Source organism: Pagrus pagrus (assembly GCF_965226575.1).
Source record: "Pagrus pagrus genome assembly, chromosome: 17".
Lineage (NCBI taxonomy): Eukaryota > Metazoa > Chordata > Actinopteri > Spariformes > Sparidae > Pagrus > Pagrus pagrus.
Window position 1 is genome coordinate 16,426,119 of NC_140201.1, and position 15,519 is coordinate 16,441,637.

The following is a 15,519-nucleotide window of genomic DNA, read 5'->3' on the forward strand; positions in this document are numbered from 1 at the left end:
CTCTTGCTGTACTGTCAGTTTTCTTCTAACAGTGCCATAAACACACTGCATAATCTATAAATCATATCCAGCCTTTAAAATCTTTCACCTGAGGTCATCAGAATACACAAGTGTTGGCTTTCAGCAGCGCTGCTGTCCATCCTAATGATGCTTTCCTCGGCCAGGAGCAGGATGCTGTCAGAGTAATTAATGTGGCCCCCTATGTGGTTACAAGCCCTCAGCCTTCCTGTTTAGGAGGAGCCTACTGATCAGGTTGAACTGAGAGAGCTCTGTAGGACTCAAAACTTTGATGACTCACTGTTTTCTGTTCTAGAAACAAATATACACAAAACTTTTTTTTGGACTGAGCTACCAAACATCTCCAGCAGTGTTCAACTCAGGGTTCCAGTGTGGCTGGAGTCTTCTATTTAAAGCCGTCTTTCATCGATGAAACATGCACAAATGGGATATTGAGGTAGAGGCTGTTGTGTTAAATGGTTGAGTTGCATTTTATTGCAAATGTGTAAAAGACCCAGAAGTAGTACATCCTCACTCGGGGTCCATACAGAAGCCCTGAGGGGCAAGTGACAAAATTCCTTTCTCTGGTGATCCATTTTATAAGTCTGATTGAAATTGTTTTTCTCTCCCGTTTCTTTCTCAGTTTCAACATTGTTTTTCTTGTGTGAAACCAAGTGGAAAAAGAAAAATTTCATTTGTGAAACCTATTAATTCTACTCCCATTTTTTAAACAAAGTGGAAAAAAAAGTTTTGACAGGAGAAAAAGAAATTGTAAGGTCTTTTTTTCTTTCACTGTTCCACACAAGAAAAACAATTTTCAGACTTATAAAATGGATCGCCAGAGAAAATAATTCTGTCACTTGCCCTTCAGGGCTTCCGTAGGGACCCTGAGTGAGGATGTGCTGATTCTGGGTCTTTTACACATTTGCAATAAAATGTCAATCAACCATTAAACAAAACAGCCTCTACCTCAATATCACCGTTTGTGTATGTTTCATCGATGACAGCTTAAATATAAGACTCGATCCACACTGGAACTCTGAGTTGAACACTGCTGGAAATATAAATATATTTTTTTACAGAGTTTAGAAAGATTTTCCTGGCAAAACCTTTTTTTCACCAGTTCTCAAGTCATAAACACAGCAGAGAAAACACTTTCAATGAGACTTAGAAAATGGATCACTAGAAAAAAAAGCGTCCTCACTTGCCCCTCAGGGCTTCCAATAAAAACTGTGACCTGACTTGTTAAACTTATTTTAAAGACTTACTTTTTGGCATTATTCAACTGCTACTATCTTCACACTTTTGTTTACTAAAATCTCATAATTGCTTCTTAAAGCACTTTGCAATCCACGCTAAAGAAGATAAACACATGAAATGTTTTGTAAATGAAGCGAGGACAATGAGCTCATTCAGACAGAAGATCAGAGGTCGAGTGGCGTCATGTCCTGGATGATAATTCGTAGTTATTTGTTTGCTCATTGGTCTACATAAATGGATGGTTTCTTTTTCTGCTGTTGCCATTTGCTGCTATCTTCTCCAAACAGGTCCAATCAAAGCCTCCAACTGTGGGCTCCATTCCCTCATGGTTCACCACTGAGGGGGTTTACGCTGTCAGTTTAAATGACACCTCGAGGGAGCGAAACAAAACGGCGCAAAAAAGCAAATCAGTGTGTAAGCACAGAGGGTGTAAAATGAAATAAAACAGACTTGATGTTTATGTCTTCTTTGATTACAAGTATCGAACGTTCGACCCCTGGGTGTCACCTTCTCCTGCAGAGCTGTTCCTCAAACACTCCCGATCCCAACACCGCTGTTCCCGCTGTCCTTACATGACACATTTGGTTGCCCAGCTGGATCAGACCCCTCCTGTGATGCCGTGGCCCAGTTACCCGTCAGATAAAAGACCAGGCGCTCTCTGCTCCCGCATGTCTGCTCCTCTGCCAAATTTCACGAGCCAAGCCCATTAAAATCACTATCACTGACCTACATGGCCCTTATTCTCTCACTGTCTGCTGATAAGCACTGACACACACTTTATTCACGTCTATTCATAAATATGAAACTGAGAACAATTGCTGGCAGAGCCTATTAATAATGTTTACTTCGCAGCATGATTGACAAGGCAAACTGTGACAGTGGATGGGGGAAGATTAAAAGTAAATGTGGCAACTAGGGGAGATTCTGCTGAGAGAGAAAGTCGTTACTTGAGTAGGAAATGCCCACATGAAGTGCAGCCAGTATTTATTTAATTTAAAAAAAAACAAAAAACTGTCTGTAGATCAGTTGAAGCTGCTTTTTATCAGCGGTTGTCAACCAAGAAAAAGTTCGGGTTTTTTTTTCTCAGGCACGGGATAAGTCTTTGATATACTGGGCTTTGAAATACTAATTAAAAATCTCCTCAACTTATGTAAAACTTATCCAAGAGCCAAAGTCGATTTGGACTCGTATGTTAAATTTCTTACTTAAGGAGAAATTCAGAAATGAGAGGTAGGCTGAGAACTTACAGAGATTAAACTCTATTTCACCTGAAACGTCAGGTGAAATAGCTAAAGCCAGTGTAGACGCATGGCGGTGCAACATGACAACCCGTTTCCTCTGTAGAGATAAAAGGCTCATTCTTACAGTAGCAAAACACAGCAATTCTTATTCTTCAGGTGATTATACATGCAAACAATTAACCCACGTTTGAATTATTATTCATATGATGATTAAAATCCCTTCCTGCCAACAGATCTCTCTTTAATCCTCCACACTGGACCTCTCAATTGTTACAGCCACAAACAAGAGTAAAAAGAAGATGAAGATCCCGCTGGGTGGAAAAGGCTGATTAGCTTTCCCTCCCTGTCAGGTCAGCTGTCACGTATCTGACAGAGAAGAGAGGAAAAGATAGAGGGATCATCTCGAGAGACATCCGGGGTAGAAAACACATTCGGGGTGTTTTCCACATACACACATGAAGACCTTTTAATCTCTTGCGTCTCACTCTGTAAGAGCAGAAAATCGAAAACTGTAACCAGGGAACTGTGCACCGTTTAGACAAACCTATTCCCTCCCTCATAATGACAGCAAAGTGTATTCACAGAGCTTTTCATTAAAGCGGGCTTATTGATTTAGCGCTATCACCAAGCAAACCTGCGAGGGAATGGGAGAGGTCTGTTTCCATTAAGAAATGGCAGATGTGTCTGTGCAGAGGAAGGAGTTCATTAATGTTTGTGGCATGCAGCTCAAATTGGTAATGCTAACAAAAGTGTTCAGCCAGGTCATAACTGAAGCCACCAAAATATAAAATGACATCGGGCCAATTGCAAATATGAGCTTTTTAGTGCGCGGAAATAGTTTTATGTCTTGCAAAAAGCATTAAAGGGATCATTTACATTTCATTCAAACCCCGCAATAATTCAATAAGCACAGTTATTTTCCAGTATTTAATAAACATAATGCCAGAATTCGCTCCTTTTTTTTTACAGACTGGCATTACAGATTGAAGCAGCTAATTGGATGTCAGACCTCGCTGCATAAACTTTCACGACGGCCGTCTGAGAATCTTGTTCCACCCGTCGCTGCCAATTTGTTGCTTGACTAGCTGCGCTTGAGCCGAAACAAATGTTGTGTGTGGTCGTAAACATGAGCGGGGCAGGGAAACCTCTCAAGAAACATTAGGGCTCCAAAGCAGAGTGAATGGATTAGCGGCTGTTACCCTGCAAAAAGGTATCGATTCAAAGTGCAACTTGAAGTTTAAATTGGTTTCAGGTGAAGTAGAAGTAAATAGAAAAGTTAACTAGGGTGACCTGAGGGCATCTCCCCCCAAAATACGTACATTATCACATGAGAATCTGCTTTTTCCACTGAAGCTGGTGTGTTTTTGTCAGATTAAAAGAGTTGTACACTGCCTTTCATGGACACATGATGAATCAAGTATTATAAAGGTGCAACTTGTGAGAGTTTTAGTTGATAATGTTCAAAAGTTAACCAAAAATTATCAACGGAATGTGAAGAAATACCAGTTTTGACGATGGTCCACAGCTCCCATGCTAGCGGTGTGAGCACCAACACTCCCCCCTTGCTCCCAGCTCACAATCTGGACCTCTAGCTGCACGGCTAATTGAGCTAACTGGCTAAAAGAAACTACAGTTAGCAGCAATTAGCAGTTGCTCTGGTGATGTGTTGCCCCTTATTTGTTTCGAGTATGTACTTGACAGGCGGCCAATTCTTCCATATTGAACCTTTCATCCAGTTTGCCTCATGTATGTCTTATCAGCAGAACTTCCAGGTGCTTAGAAATATCCTCAAATAAAAAACACAAAGTCTATTCCCATCTTTGAGGAATGGAAATTGTTTTTACTCCCCTGGACATGTGTTTTGGTGTAAATTACCGTTTTTCACAGTTTCAGAAATGGGACGTGTATCTTGGATCGCTCATTTCAAAGAGGTCAAGGCTTAATTTTTTCCACAGAGGTGTTCAAGTTTGACTTTGATGAAAATACTGTTCCATTCCAGTTTGCTGGCGGCAGGAAAAACTTTCTGTGCTTATCTGTGTTTCATAATCTCGGCCCTGAGCCGCTGGCCTGTTAATGCAGTGTTTGCAATGATGGCTGCTGTGACATTTTCATTCAGAGGGCGCTGAAGAATGGCATATCTTAATGGTCACTGCCTCTGTGTTTAGGCACTCAAAAAGATGACTTCACCCTGCTGGGGAGTAATTTTCATTTTTTGCAAACTGTACCTGGAAATAAACTGGTCAGCCTACATTATGAGGACTGTGTAACACCACCTTAATGTTTTCCATTTTCCTGTGGATGAATAAAATGTGTTATGAGCCCTCCTCTCCTCCCAAATGAACATTTTTTTTACATTTCCTCAGGTCAAATTTCCAATTCTATGTTGTGACAGCACTGTGCTTATGGTCTGGTTAGGTTAAGGCACAAAAACCACTTGGTTAAGGTTTGGAAAAGATCATTCTTTGGCTCACAATATCTTCTTTGTTCGCCACAAACAGGGCTAAAGATGTATATATTCCAAATTCCTGAGGTCTCCTTAAAATTACCCAGTGGTTTCACACCTACACATGTTGAAACTCAGTCTCAAACAGTGGTCACTGGCTTGGCAGCCTTCCCATCTTAACTCCAGCACCGACTGATGGTACTGTGTCTCTGCACTTAAACAATTATTCCAGTTGCTGGGCATCAGTGACAGTGTGTGTCCTTGTTATTCCTCCTTTTTCATGTATTTGTCTAATGGCCGGAGATAAGTGCCCCGAGGCCAATTTTCGAAACAGAGTATTCATTGGAATTTAATATTCTTGCATGGGCATAATTTCACACTCCTGCTGACAAACAACTGACATCCACAAGATCTAGTTGGCCATGAATGAGGTCTATAAACACACAGTAGAAGAGTGTGAATCACACTAGCAGGCTTATATTTATATTGGTAAACAAACAAAGAGGGTGAGAAAAGATTATTCCACATAATTTCATGGGTCTTGGCCTCTTATGTATGTATCTCATTGTGACGACTTCTGCGTTGTGATACCGATAACAAATGAGAGAGTCTGTTTTTCATCAGTTACAGTATCTCACACATCTAATCGTGTTCGCGGAGGGATGTGTGTAAACTCAAGTGTATCGTCGACTTTCATGCAAACACTGACCACTGTCCTCAGATTACCTTACATGCTTGTTTTTGTGAGAGACTTTAAGACAATATTAGCAATCTGGAGGGTTGATCGTATTTTTCATAAGTTAGACAAACAGTTTGCTGTGTGTGATCATGACACACGTTTGACCTCGAGGCTGAAACAGACAGACCGACCATTACTGCGCATTAAATGAGATTAACATTGCATTCATATTTACATCAGAAAATGTTCGGTAAAGGATGTCTGCAACTTTAATTGCATTAAAAGAAAAATCAAATGTAATCAAATAGCAGCGACGCTGCCAATGTAAAAACGATCCTGCTGACAGGAGAAGGTCCAAACAGTGACCCAGAAATGATTACAGTATTGTCATTTCTACAGGATGGTGAAATAATGAGAGCAATACATCACACGGGGAGAAAGTAGACCTGCTCACATGCTCTGTCTACTGTGGAAAATGCGTTTCACGACCTCCATCACCATATAGGCCAATATTTCACACAGCAATTTGTTAAAGGCTCCTCCGCATTGCTTTTAGTAATGCATCTGTATACTGTACCTTCCATTTCAATCATTTTGGTTATCATAGGGCCCAGCATGCTCCTCTTGCCTTTCCCTGTTTCTCATTACTCAGAGGAAAGCTATGGGCTGTGGATCAGAGAGTTTAAATAAGTCAGAATGAAGGTTTAACAAGACCTGAGCTAACCTCAAACCGTGACAGCTTTTCTTTAAATGGCAATTACACACTGTCTTCGCTCTGCCCCCCCGACTGACAGCATGTAAGTGTGCGTGTTAAAGAGGATCTGAGAAGGAGAGATAGAAATACACACTATATACTTGTAATGTATTCTATAGTGCAGCTACATAGCATAGACGATACAGTATATGCTGTATGGTGCACACAACACAATGAATGCTAATGGGTTCAACATCTATTCCCCCGCATTGTGCCCTGTTTGATTGTTGCTAGAGCAAAATGGGACATTAAAGGATAATTCAAATGAACTACAACTTGAATTTCATAGTTTTGTCATCATTCCTATGGGAAAGTGTCAGTAATAATCTGTCATTGCAGGGGAAAACAACTGCACAAACTATAGTTCAAACAGGAGACAAAACCAACCTGGCCTCATAAATCTGTGCACAATCTGCGCTCATACTCTTTTTGTGTGCAGTGAATACACCGACTCCAATTCGATTAGGTTTTTTGGAATATGATGTTTCTTAAGTTCCATACAGTACGTTTTGTGTGTTAACGTATGGAAAACAAATCAGTGCTGACATCTGGTTTCACACAAACACCGGTCCTCTGGGTGAAAGTCCTGTCTTTGTTTTCTCCCTCTTTATACGTCACCTTTTAAGTTTTTTTAATTTGTGCTTTTTGGATGCAGCTGTTTCACACAGAATTTAATGCGAAGGATCGGCTTATCACCTGCGTGCAAAATTGGCCTTTGGTGTAAGTGCTTCACGCGATTTTAAAGTTGTGTTATTTGTATGCAGATTGAAGGGTCTGGGCTTGACAAAACAGCGCTTAAAATTCAGTTGCGGCGTTCACTGAAATCTGTATAATATAGCTTATAATGAGTGAGTGGTGGAGCAGCAGGGTGATGATGAAATACTATTGTCTTTCATTTGTCTTTCTTTTGGCTAACCTGTTTGATTGTCTTACCACTAGTGTTTTTCAGCAACGCATGAAGTCTGGACAAAGTTATTATTGCTTATAAGAATAAAGACCAGATCTATTCAAATGGATTAAAAAACAATATTATTTTAATATCCATTCAGCAGCGGTCCTTGAGCTTTCGCCTCTGTTGTTTCATTCATGCTTTACAACCACTGGCTCCTCGACAGCAGTGTGGCTACCAGCTGACTAGCCATGAAGTAACCCCACGCTGTTGCTGATAAGATCATTGCCAATGTCATGCCACCTCCTCCACATGTGTTATTTTATGGTGTTGCTGATTTAACTTAGATTTAATGTTCGTGTGTGTTTATTAAGAAGGGATTAGTTCTCCCATGATTCAAACAGCCGAGCCTTTTCTGACATTTCTAACTGCAAACATTTGCTATAAATGGTGAAAAATTTTGACACAAACAGTCTTCAGTTATCTAAATTATCTAAAGTGCAGATGGTGAACGTTTCCATTAAATCTGAACACCACTAGAAATTCTCGTCCGTGTTGACTTTGAGGTTTAGATGCTGCTTTAAAAGGTCAAGGATGAACTTGGATGCTGAAGGATCCAGGCTGTGATACACCAGAATCATCTTTTAATAATAGAACAGATAATAGGAAACACCCACGCTGCAGCACTATCTTGAAGATCTCACTTTCTGACTGCAGTCTATATACAAAATCCTGACAGATTTTTGTGCCCTTTTCTGACTTTAAACCTGCCTTGGAGCACTTTGAATAAGATGACCATCAGCCCTCTTGATTGCCTGTTTAATGTGGCGTTCAGGATTTTCCATTTTTGATCTTGCCGTTGATAATCCTGAGGGTTTAGGTGTGTGCTCGGGGAATAAGGCTTATATGCAGACCGTGTGGGCTGAGCTCGGCAAAGGCTAAATGAGTACTGACGTTTTTTTTTGTGGATCTCCTCTCATGGATACCCAGAGGATGATAGAAACTGCAGACAGACCTGCCTCTGATAAATCATCCCATCCAATCCCACTCGGGCCTCAGCCAGCATTATTTACATATTCAAATTAGCCGCAGGATTAACTTGAGGTTTCGCACGAACCCACTAAATGCATTATGCAGCTGTCTTGTGCATGTGCTTGAATTTTTCCTCAATTAATAAAATATTAGCACTGGTGGCAGCCTCCAGTACATTTGAAGAACAAGGGGCAGAAAAAAGCAACAGTGTTTACCTTCGGTTCTGCTTCTTAGCCTCCCTCTCTATCTTTGTTTTTCTCTCACCGTCTTCCTCCAGTCATTCATCATCAGAATTATAATTTATTATTCTGTCAGGGCCGCTGTGAGTAAATTGCTTGCATGCACACCGCCAATCACACTATTTAGGCGAAACACCAGAGAAGGATTTCATGAATACAAGGAAAATCCTGCTCAGCTCTATCTCTGTCAGATCGCTTCCTCTGAATACAATCCCGTCTCCAGTGTCCGTGCTAATGTTTCAGGATGCTCCGCTCTATCTCGCCTCAGTTTCATTTTTCATGGTTGCGTTAGTTGTTTGTTTGTGTGGCACTCGCTGATGTTCATCTTCCACTTCAGCACACATCTGAACATCTTTGGAGTGAGACTGATCGGCGCCCTCTTGGCTTGATATAAACCTGATAGGTGATATGTGTTGTGCTCGGGTGCCACAGGCAGGTTTGAATGACACTAAACAATGTCTTATCTGTGGGTGGAAAGTGGCTGGCTGTCCCCTCGTAACCCTGCTGCAGTATATATCCCTGAGGGGGAAACACACACTTCCTTTTAAGTGCGTGACTTACAGCCTGAGTACATGAAGTGCCTTGAAGTATCTGAGTGTGTGGGCTATTTATGGTGAAGCAACCTTTGGATGTATTTGGACTTAAAACTTGCTGACATGAATGCACAATTATTTATTAGATAGATTTATTAATAGAGCATATCACACACATCTGGCTGCTGGGGTGGTATATGTTTATATGCATTTTTGGTAAGGGAGCTTGTTCAAGTTAAACTGGGGTTTTAAAGGATGAGTTAATGCAATACTCCCATGCTAGTGGGTTGCAAGACTTATTGGTATGTTTTAATAGATATATTGTTAATAATGGACAGTTAACTAGCTAAAGACATACATGTATACGTTTTTTTGCTAGAGGCCCTGTCAGACACAACACAAGGGCACCACTGCACTCGTGGTGTGTATCTGCTATAACGTGTTGGTGTTGTTCCTCGAACTTCATAATGTTGTTCCAGGACCATCATTGCAGCTGACCAATCTCGCTGTTGTGATGCCATAATTTTGAGCTTGTGTTTGTGTTTGCCCCACCGGAGAAGAGAAGGTGGACCTCAAATGCAGGAGACGGCCCGCAGGAGAGAGTGTTTTATTCAGGATCACGGATACACAAGGAGCTGGCAAACACAACGGTTCATCAAAAAAATGGGAGAACACAATAGATGACTTGGCAAAGACTGAACTAAAGACACAGCTGATAGAGGAGCTGATAGGCTACAAAAGAAACACTGGGCGCAGGGCTCGGCTAACAAAGGAGACGATCGTGCATATTGTGTGCGCAGGTGTTGAGGGAAAGTAGATTGGGGAGAAGCACAGGAACACAGGAGAGAAACAGAACCCTGGAAACAGGCCAAAAACACCACAAAACCCAGGGAACACAAATATAAGAAAACAGAAGTGACAGTGTTGTTCTTGGATCATCATCATTTTTTTAACAGAGTAAGAAGCATCCACATCTGAAGCAAGCTGTTGTGGCTGAATGGGTTAAGGGTACGTTTAGGCAACAAAAATACTTGGTTAGTTTTAGGCACAAAAATGCTTGGTTAGGTTTAGGGAACAAAAATACGTGGTTAGGTTTAGGGAACAAATACGCTTGGATAGGTTTAGGGAACAAAAATACTTGGAACAATAGCAACAAGACAATATCAGATCTTGCATGCTATGAAACCAATCTTTTCCAGGGGCTTGCATCGCTCCATGTTGCCAAGCTACCACTTTGTCTGCACGCTTGCTAAGCTCTACCTAGTTGTTGAATTTTGGGCACAAGCTCGCCTACGAACTGTTGAACCCAGGGGTGGGTGCAGCTCAAATTTCGGTACGTCTGATAGCGCCTTAAGAGTTTGATATGAATATCAATCTCATGTCTGTGCTCTAAATATAAAGCTAAAGCCAGCAGATGAATAGCTTAGCTTAGCATAACTAGTACCTTTTAAGCCACCACCTCTTAAGCTCGCTACCTAACATGTTATTATTTGTCGATAAGTTTTTACTGAGTTTTAGAGGGACTAATTGGTGGATTTTGTTAGCTTTGGTCAGAGCTAAGCCAGCTGGTTCCTTAAGTGAATAATCTTCCTCAATATATCAAATAATTCCTTTAAGAGTCTTTTAGAAATGAGAGATTAAATGCATTTTTTTTCAACCAAAAATGCTTGCTATAGCTGGAAGCTAAAATGAGGCTTCAGCAGTCTGAGTAAGCCAAGTAACAGTAAATTCCCTCTTTGTGTTCCCACCAAGAGTGTTTAAGTGTTGTATTGCGGTTAAGGGGAACTTCTGGCACTTGCTTTTAGGTTTTGTGCCCAGACAAAACACCAGCAATAAAACCAACATGTTACTGAGCCTGCTGGAGGCTCATAATAGCATCTGAATTATTTGAATTCTTGCTGAAATCACAATCACATCATCCTATTGTCATTCCAAAGGGATGTACGTACCAGAGTTTGTTTGAAGCGTATGTAACATAGAGGTTGTGAAAACACTTTTTGGTTAGACTCTGATTGTCTTTCATCCAAATTCTTTTTGATTTCATGTTTCTCTTTCTTTCATTTGCACCTGCGAGGCACACCTTTGCAACTCTTACTTATGACAACTTATGGAAGTGCACTAAAGCATACAATGTTTTTTTAAGCAAATCACTTGCGTGTCTCTGATTTCCAGACACTTATCAAAGCTGTATTTCTTCAAACCATATTGAATTCACACCACAGGGATAGTAAAAGAGAAATAAGTTAGTGCTTCTCCCGCTGTGCAGGGACCCCTCATAAAATGCTTTGAGTACCGTGGAAAATTCGAGCACACAGCCTTGGATGGAGGGGAAACTTTGGCTGTTAACCCGGCGTGTAACGAGGCTCCGTGGTCCCTTAACTTTAAGCACTTTGGTGTTTCGGCCATGTCACTGTAAGCCCTGTGGGTCAAAGATTTACGACGCTGGTTCCTATCTGTATTTCCCTACCGTAGATGTTGAAATTTGTGGCTCAAAGGTAATGGATGCCTGCAGTTTAGCTGTTTGGGATTAGAGGTTTAAGGAGACTGAAACAACAGCTTAGTGAACATTTTCCCACACAGATATTCAGTCTAATGTTACAGCGTGTTGTAAAATGGGCTTCAATCGACCATGTTGTGCAAGAATTTGGTCCAAGGAGCAAATGACCTCTTTGGATACACTCAACGGGAGGTGTGATTAATGTAACAATGTCCTTCAGTTTGATTTTACATCAAATTGTTCCAAATCCTTAAAAAAACTCTCTTAATGGACTCCTCCTGATAAAAGATGTTAAAAAACTCGGCTTCTGGTTTGTGTAAATGTACAACAAATGTTTATACTGAACAAGCATTCCACATCACTGAGTAAGAGCTTCTGCATTTCAAGACCATTTGAGGATAGAGGAAAAATATGCAGATTAATCAGAGCTTGAGTAATGTCAGCGAGGAATAAATGTGTTAATTTGTCTAACACTGCCGATACACGAGCAGACTAACAAGAAAAAGTGTGCTGACGTATTCTACCTCCCTGGGATCTTGAAAATGGCATTGTGTGAGTGATTATTTTGACACTGAATAATTGCATTCTTGCTGTTTCGAGTGCTAAAAAAAATGTGTCTTATGGTGAGCAAAACAAGATGTAAGTTAAAGCACCAAATACACAAATAAATTAATTGTTGCGTGGGGGATAGCATTTCCAACCCCACAGCATGCAGTCTATCAAGGGGCTCTCATAATTAATAATTTGCCTCACAAATCCCATTAGTGTATAATGAGGGAACAAGTGCTATTAGTAAGACATGACTGGGACGGTTATCTGCTAAGATGTATTATAAGCCCTGGGCAGACTGAAAGGCTCACCTCTCTCTTTTATGACAAACAAGATGTTTTTTCCTGGTACTTGTTGTGCGATATCAACTCCACTCTATCAGGTCGCGTTAGGCTTTCTACTGTGACTGAGCCCTCCAGTCTGAAAAGTGACTCCGATGTGGAAGTGCCTTGCACCTGGATTCTGTCTTATGGCCAACAGGAGGCAACTCCACTGGTTGCAAGAAGAAGTCGGATTGTATGTCAGCTCATGAGAAAATAGATCAACTTTTGACTTGATTTTTCTACCTTGATAAAAAGTTTCCAAATGAGTTAATGGTCTCAGTTACTAATTGCAAGTCTTCTTCAATCAAGCATGATGTTCATTTTGTAAAATGTGGCCCCATTTGGAGTAAAATCATAAATGTTTCATTAAGACCTGAATCAGGCACTCCTACGATTTTGCCCAGTGGCTACTCATGGTATTGCAGTGAAAAAGCATTATCCCTATAGGCTGCCTTTACGTAAGAGATGTCAGTAAAACTGTCTACATCTCAGGCTGCAAACAAGGTCAATAATTTTTATTACAGGAGGCTCTATATTTGTAAAACTTTTTGTCGAGCTGAGAAAAATGATTTAAGAATCTGTGACATCATCACAAAGTGAAGTGTATGAGCTGCGCAGGAACTAACGGGCAGTCTGTGGGAGAAACTCTACTAGGCGGCAGAACCAGGAAGTAAACCGGGAAGCAAAACTTTTTTATGGTGTATGCAATCCTCGTTGGGCTGAATAGGCGCCATGTCAAATCTGTGAGTAAATTATATATTTAAGCAGGGCATGCTTTTTAGCATGGCTCCCTTGTGATTGACAAGCCTCTACTGTGATGTGTCCTCAGGTTCTCAGTCAGATCTAAGATGGCGGCGTCTAAGGCCAAAATCAAGACATAAAAATGTCATTTCATGGACCAAAGGTGGTCGTCACGGTGGGTTTACACAGAAATCCACAGGTGTTGAAGAGATAGTTTTATTATACTTTTATTCTGTACCTTTCTACAAGCTCTGTAGATGTATTATTATTATTATTTTTAAATATTCGTCTACATAAAAATGTGATCAATATCACCTTTAAAGTCTTTTTTGAGACACCATGACTCAGTTAAGTGAAGTCAGGAGCTGAATCATGAGTGATGGGACACGATGTGCAGCAGCATATGAAATCTCATCGCTGCTCTCATAGCTGGAAGGTTAAACAGATTATTTTTTTTAAACGCTCCATGTCTTTCTCAGTTCTGCAACTCTACAAATTACGATTTCCACAATGCCTCAGGTTCCTCATCGTCCTGCGTCACTACAAAATAACATACTAAGATGAATGTGGTGGTGAATATCGTCACACGAGCGGATCAGTGGTCTGCTTCAGGGCATTTCCTGGCACTTATGTTCTTAATATCAAAGGGATTTAAATGAAGAGGGCCTAGATAATTATCATGCAGCGAGCATTGTCTTCCAATAATGCATGAAAGGGTTTGAGATCACAAAGCTCATTTAAGATTATAATTCATGAGTGTTGCATTGTAATCCTGAAGGAGGAGTTATTTTATTTGGTAATCTCCACTCTTCTCTCCATATACTTCTGGGGGATGATAATTTTCTTTAGAGGCAAACATCATCATGTGCAATTTAAAAATCCAATAAAAATCTTGATTGTTCTGGGCTTTGTGAATAAATTGACTCGGCCTGTGAGATGTGGAATAATGAGCGTAATAATAATGATAATGTCGAAAACAGCACAGATGACATGATGGTTAATACTTCTGAGGACGTTATTCTAATCACAAACTAATGAGTGTAAAGACTGATTTTCACTTCTGCAAAATGATTATGAAAAATGCCTCCTTTATACTCTTCCTAGCTTTCACACAGTTGTCCGCCTCACTGCAATTTCAAATGCCTGAATGCAGCCGCTACTGTTAAATCCCATCACGACTCAACAGTCCTATCTCTCGTGAGCAGAGTCGAGACGATGCTGCAGATTAGTCCCTGAGTGAGAAGAGATTTTGATGATTTATTTTCTTTGAGGCAGCCGCACTGAACACACCAGGGGTTCCTTTCTCTCAGATTCGGCTTAAAATGCTATAGCTGGCACACACATGCAGGCGTACAGAGGCATGTGCATCGGCAAATTTTAACACAGCATGAGACTGTACTGCACATGCCCACACACGCGCAGTTTGATCCAGGTCTTATGACACGTTTTCTTCGTTTTGTGGGACACCAAACAAACAGACAAACAGGCTGGAGCAACATGTGGATGAAACTCGAGACACATTTTACGGTTAACTATTTTGGGTTGCCGACGCATGTGACCGAAGGTTTCACAGATACAGGTGACGTTTGTGAATGTCGGTCAGCCTGTTTTTCTGTCAAACTGGTCCAGACTGTTATATATATGGTAACTGGTGGACGGATTGCCATGAAATCTGGTACATTCAGGCTCCCCAGAGGATGAATCCTACCGAATTCCTACCGCACTCAGGGTTGACATTTGGGGTTTTGAATTAAGTTAAAACAACTGTTGGATGAAGGACAGTTAAAGAAGAGATCTGTGGCTTCAGGTCGTCCACAGAGAGGATGAAAATTGTAAACCGTGAGACCCAGCCAGTCAATATGTGTCCGTCTGCGTCAAACACTTCATCACAGGTTAGTTAATGATCTTACTGAGTGAATGACATGTGTGCCGATTGTGTCTGTGGATCGAAGTAAATCCAAAAAGCGCCTTTGTAAAGCTGTAACTACAGTTTTTACTGTGAAAAAATAAGGCTCTATTATAAAAGACCTGCTTTTAGAATGGAGTTTGGTTTACTGGTCTGTCCACTCGACAGACCGCCAGGAGCAGAGGCTGTTTAAATGTTAATAACACACATAAATTGAGCTGACTTACCATCTAATAATAAACCTTGTAAAGAGCATAAAGTAACATTGGAAGTGGAGCTACACCGACCTGTTCTCACCTCCTCTCAGCTTGGAGTAAACGGTCACATCATTTAGCACACACGACAGCGGTTCTGCTTCACCACAGCGATGTGATTAGTTTACAATAAAGTCACATTGGACAGATTATAAAACAGCAACATAAAGAGTGTCAATGAC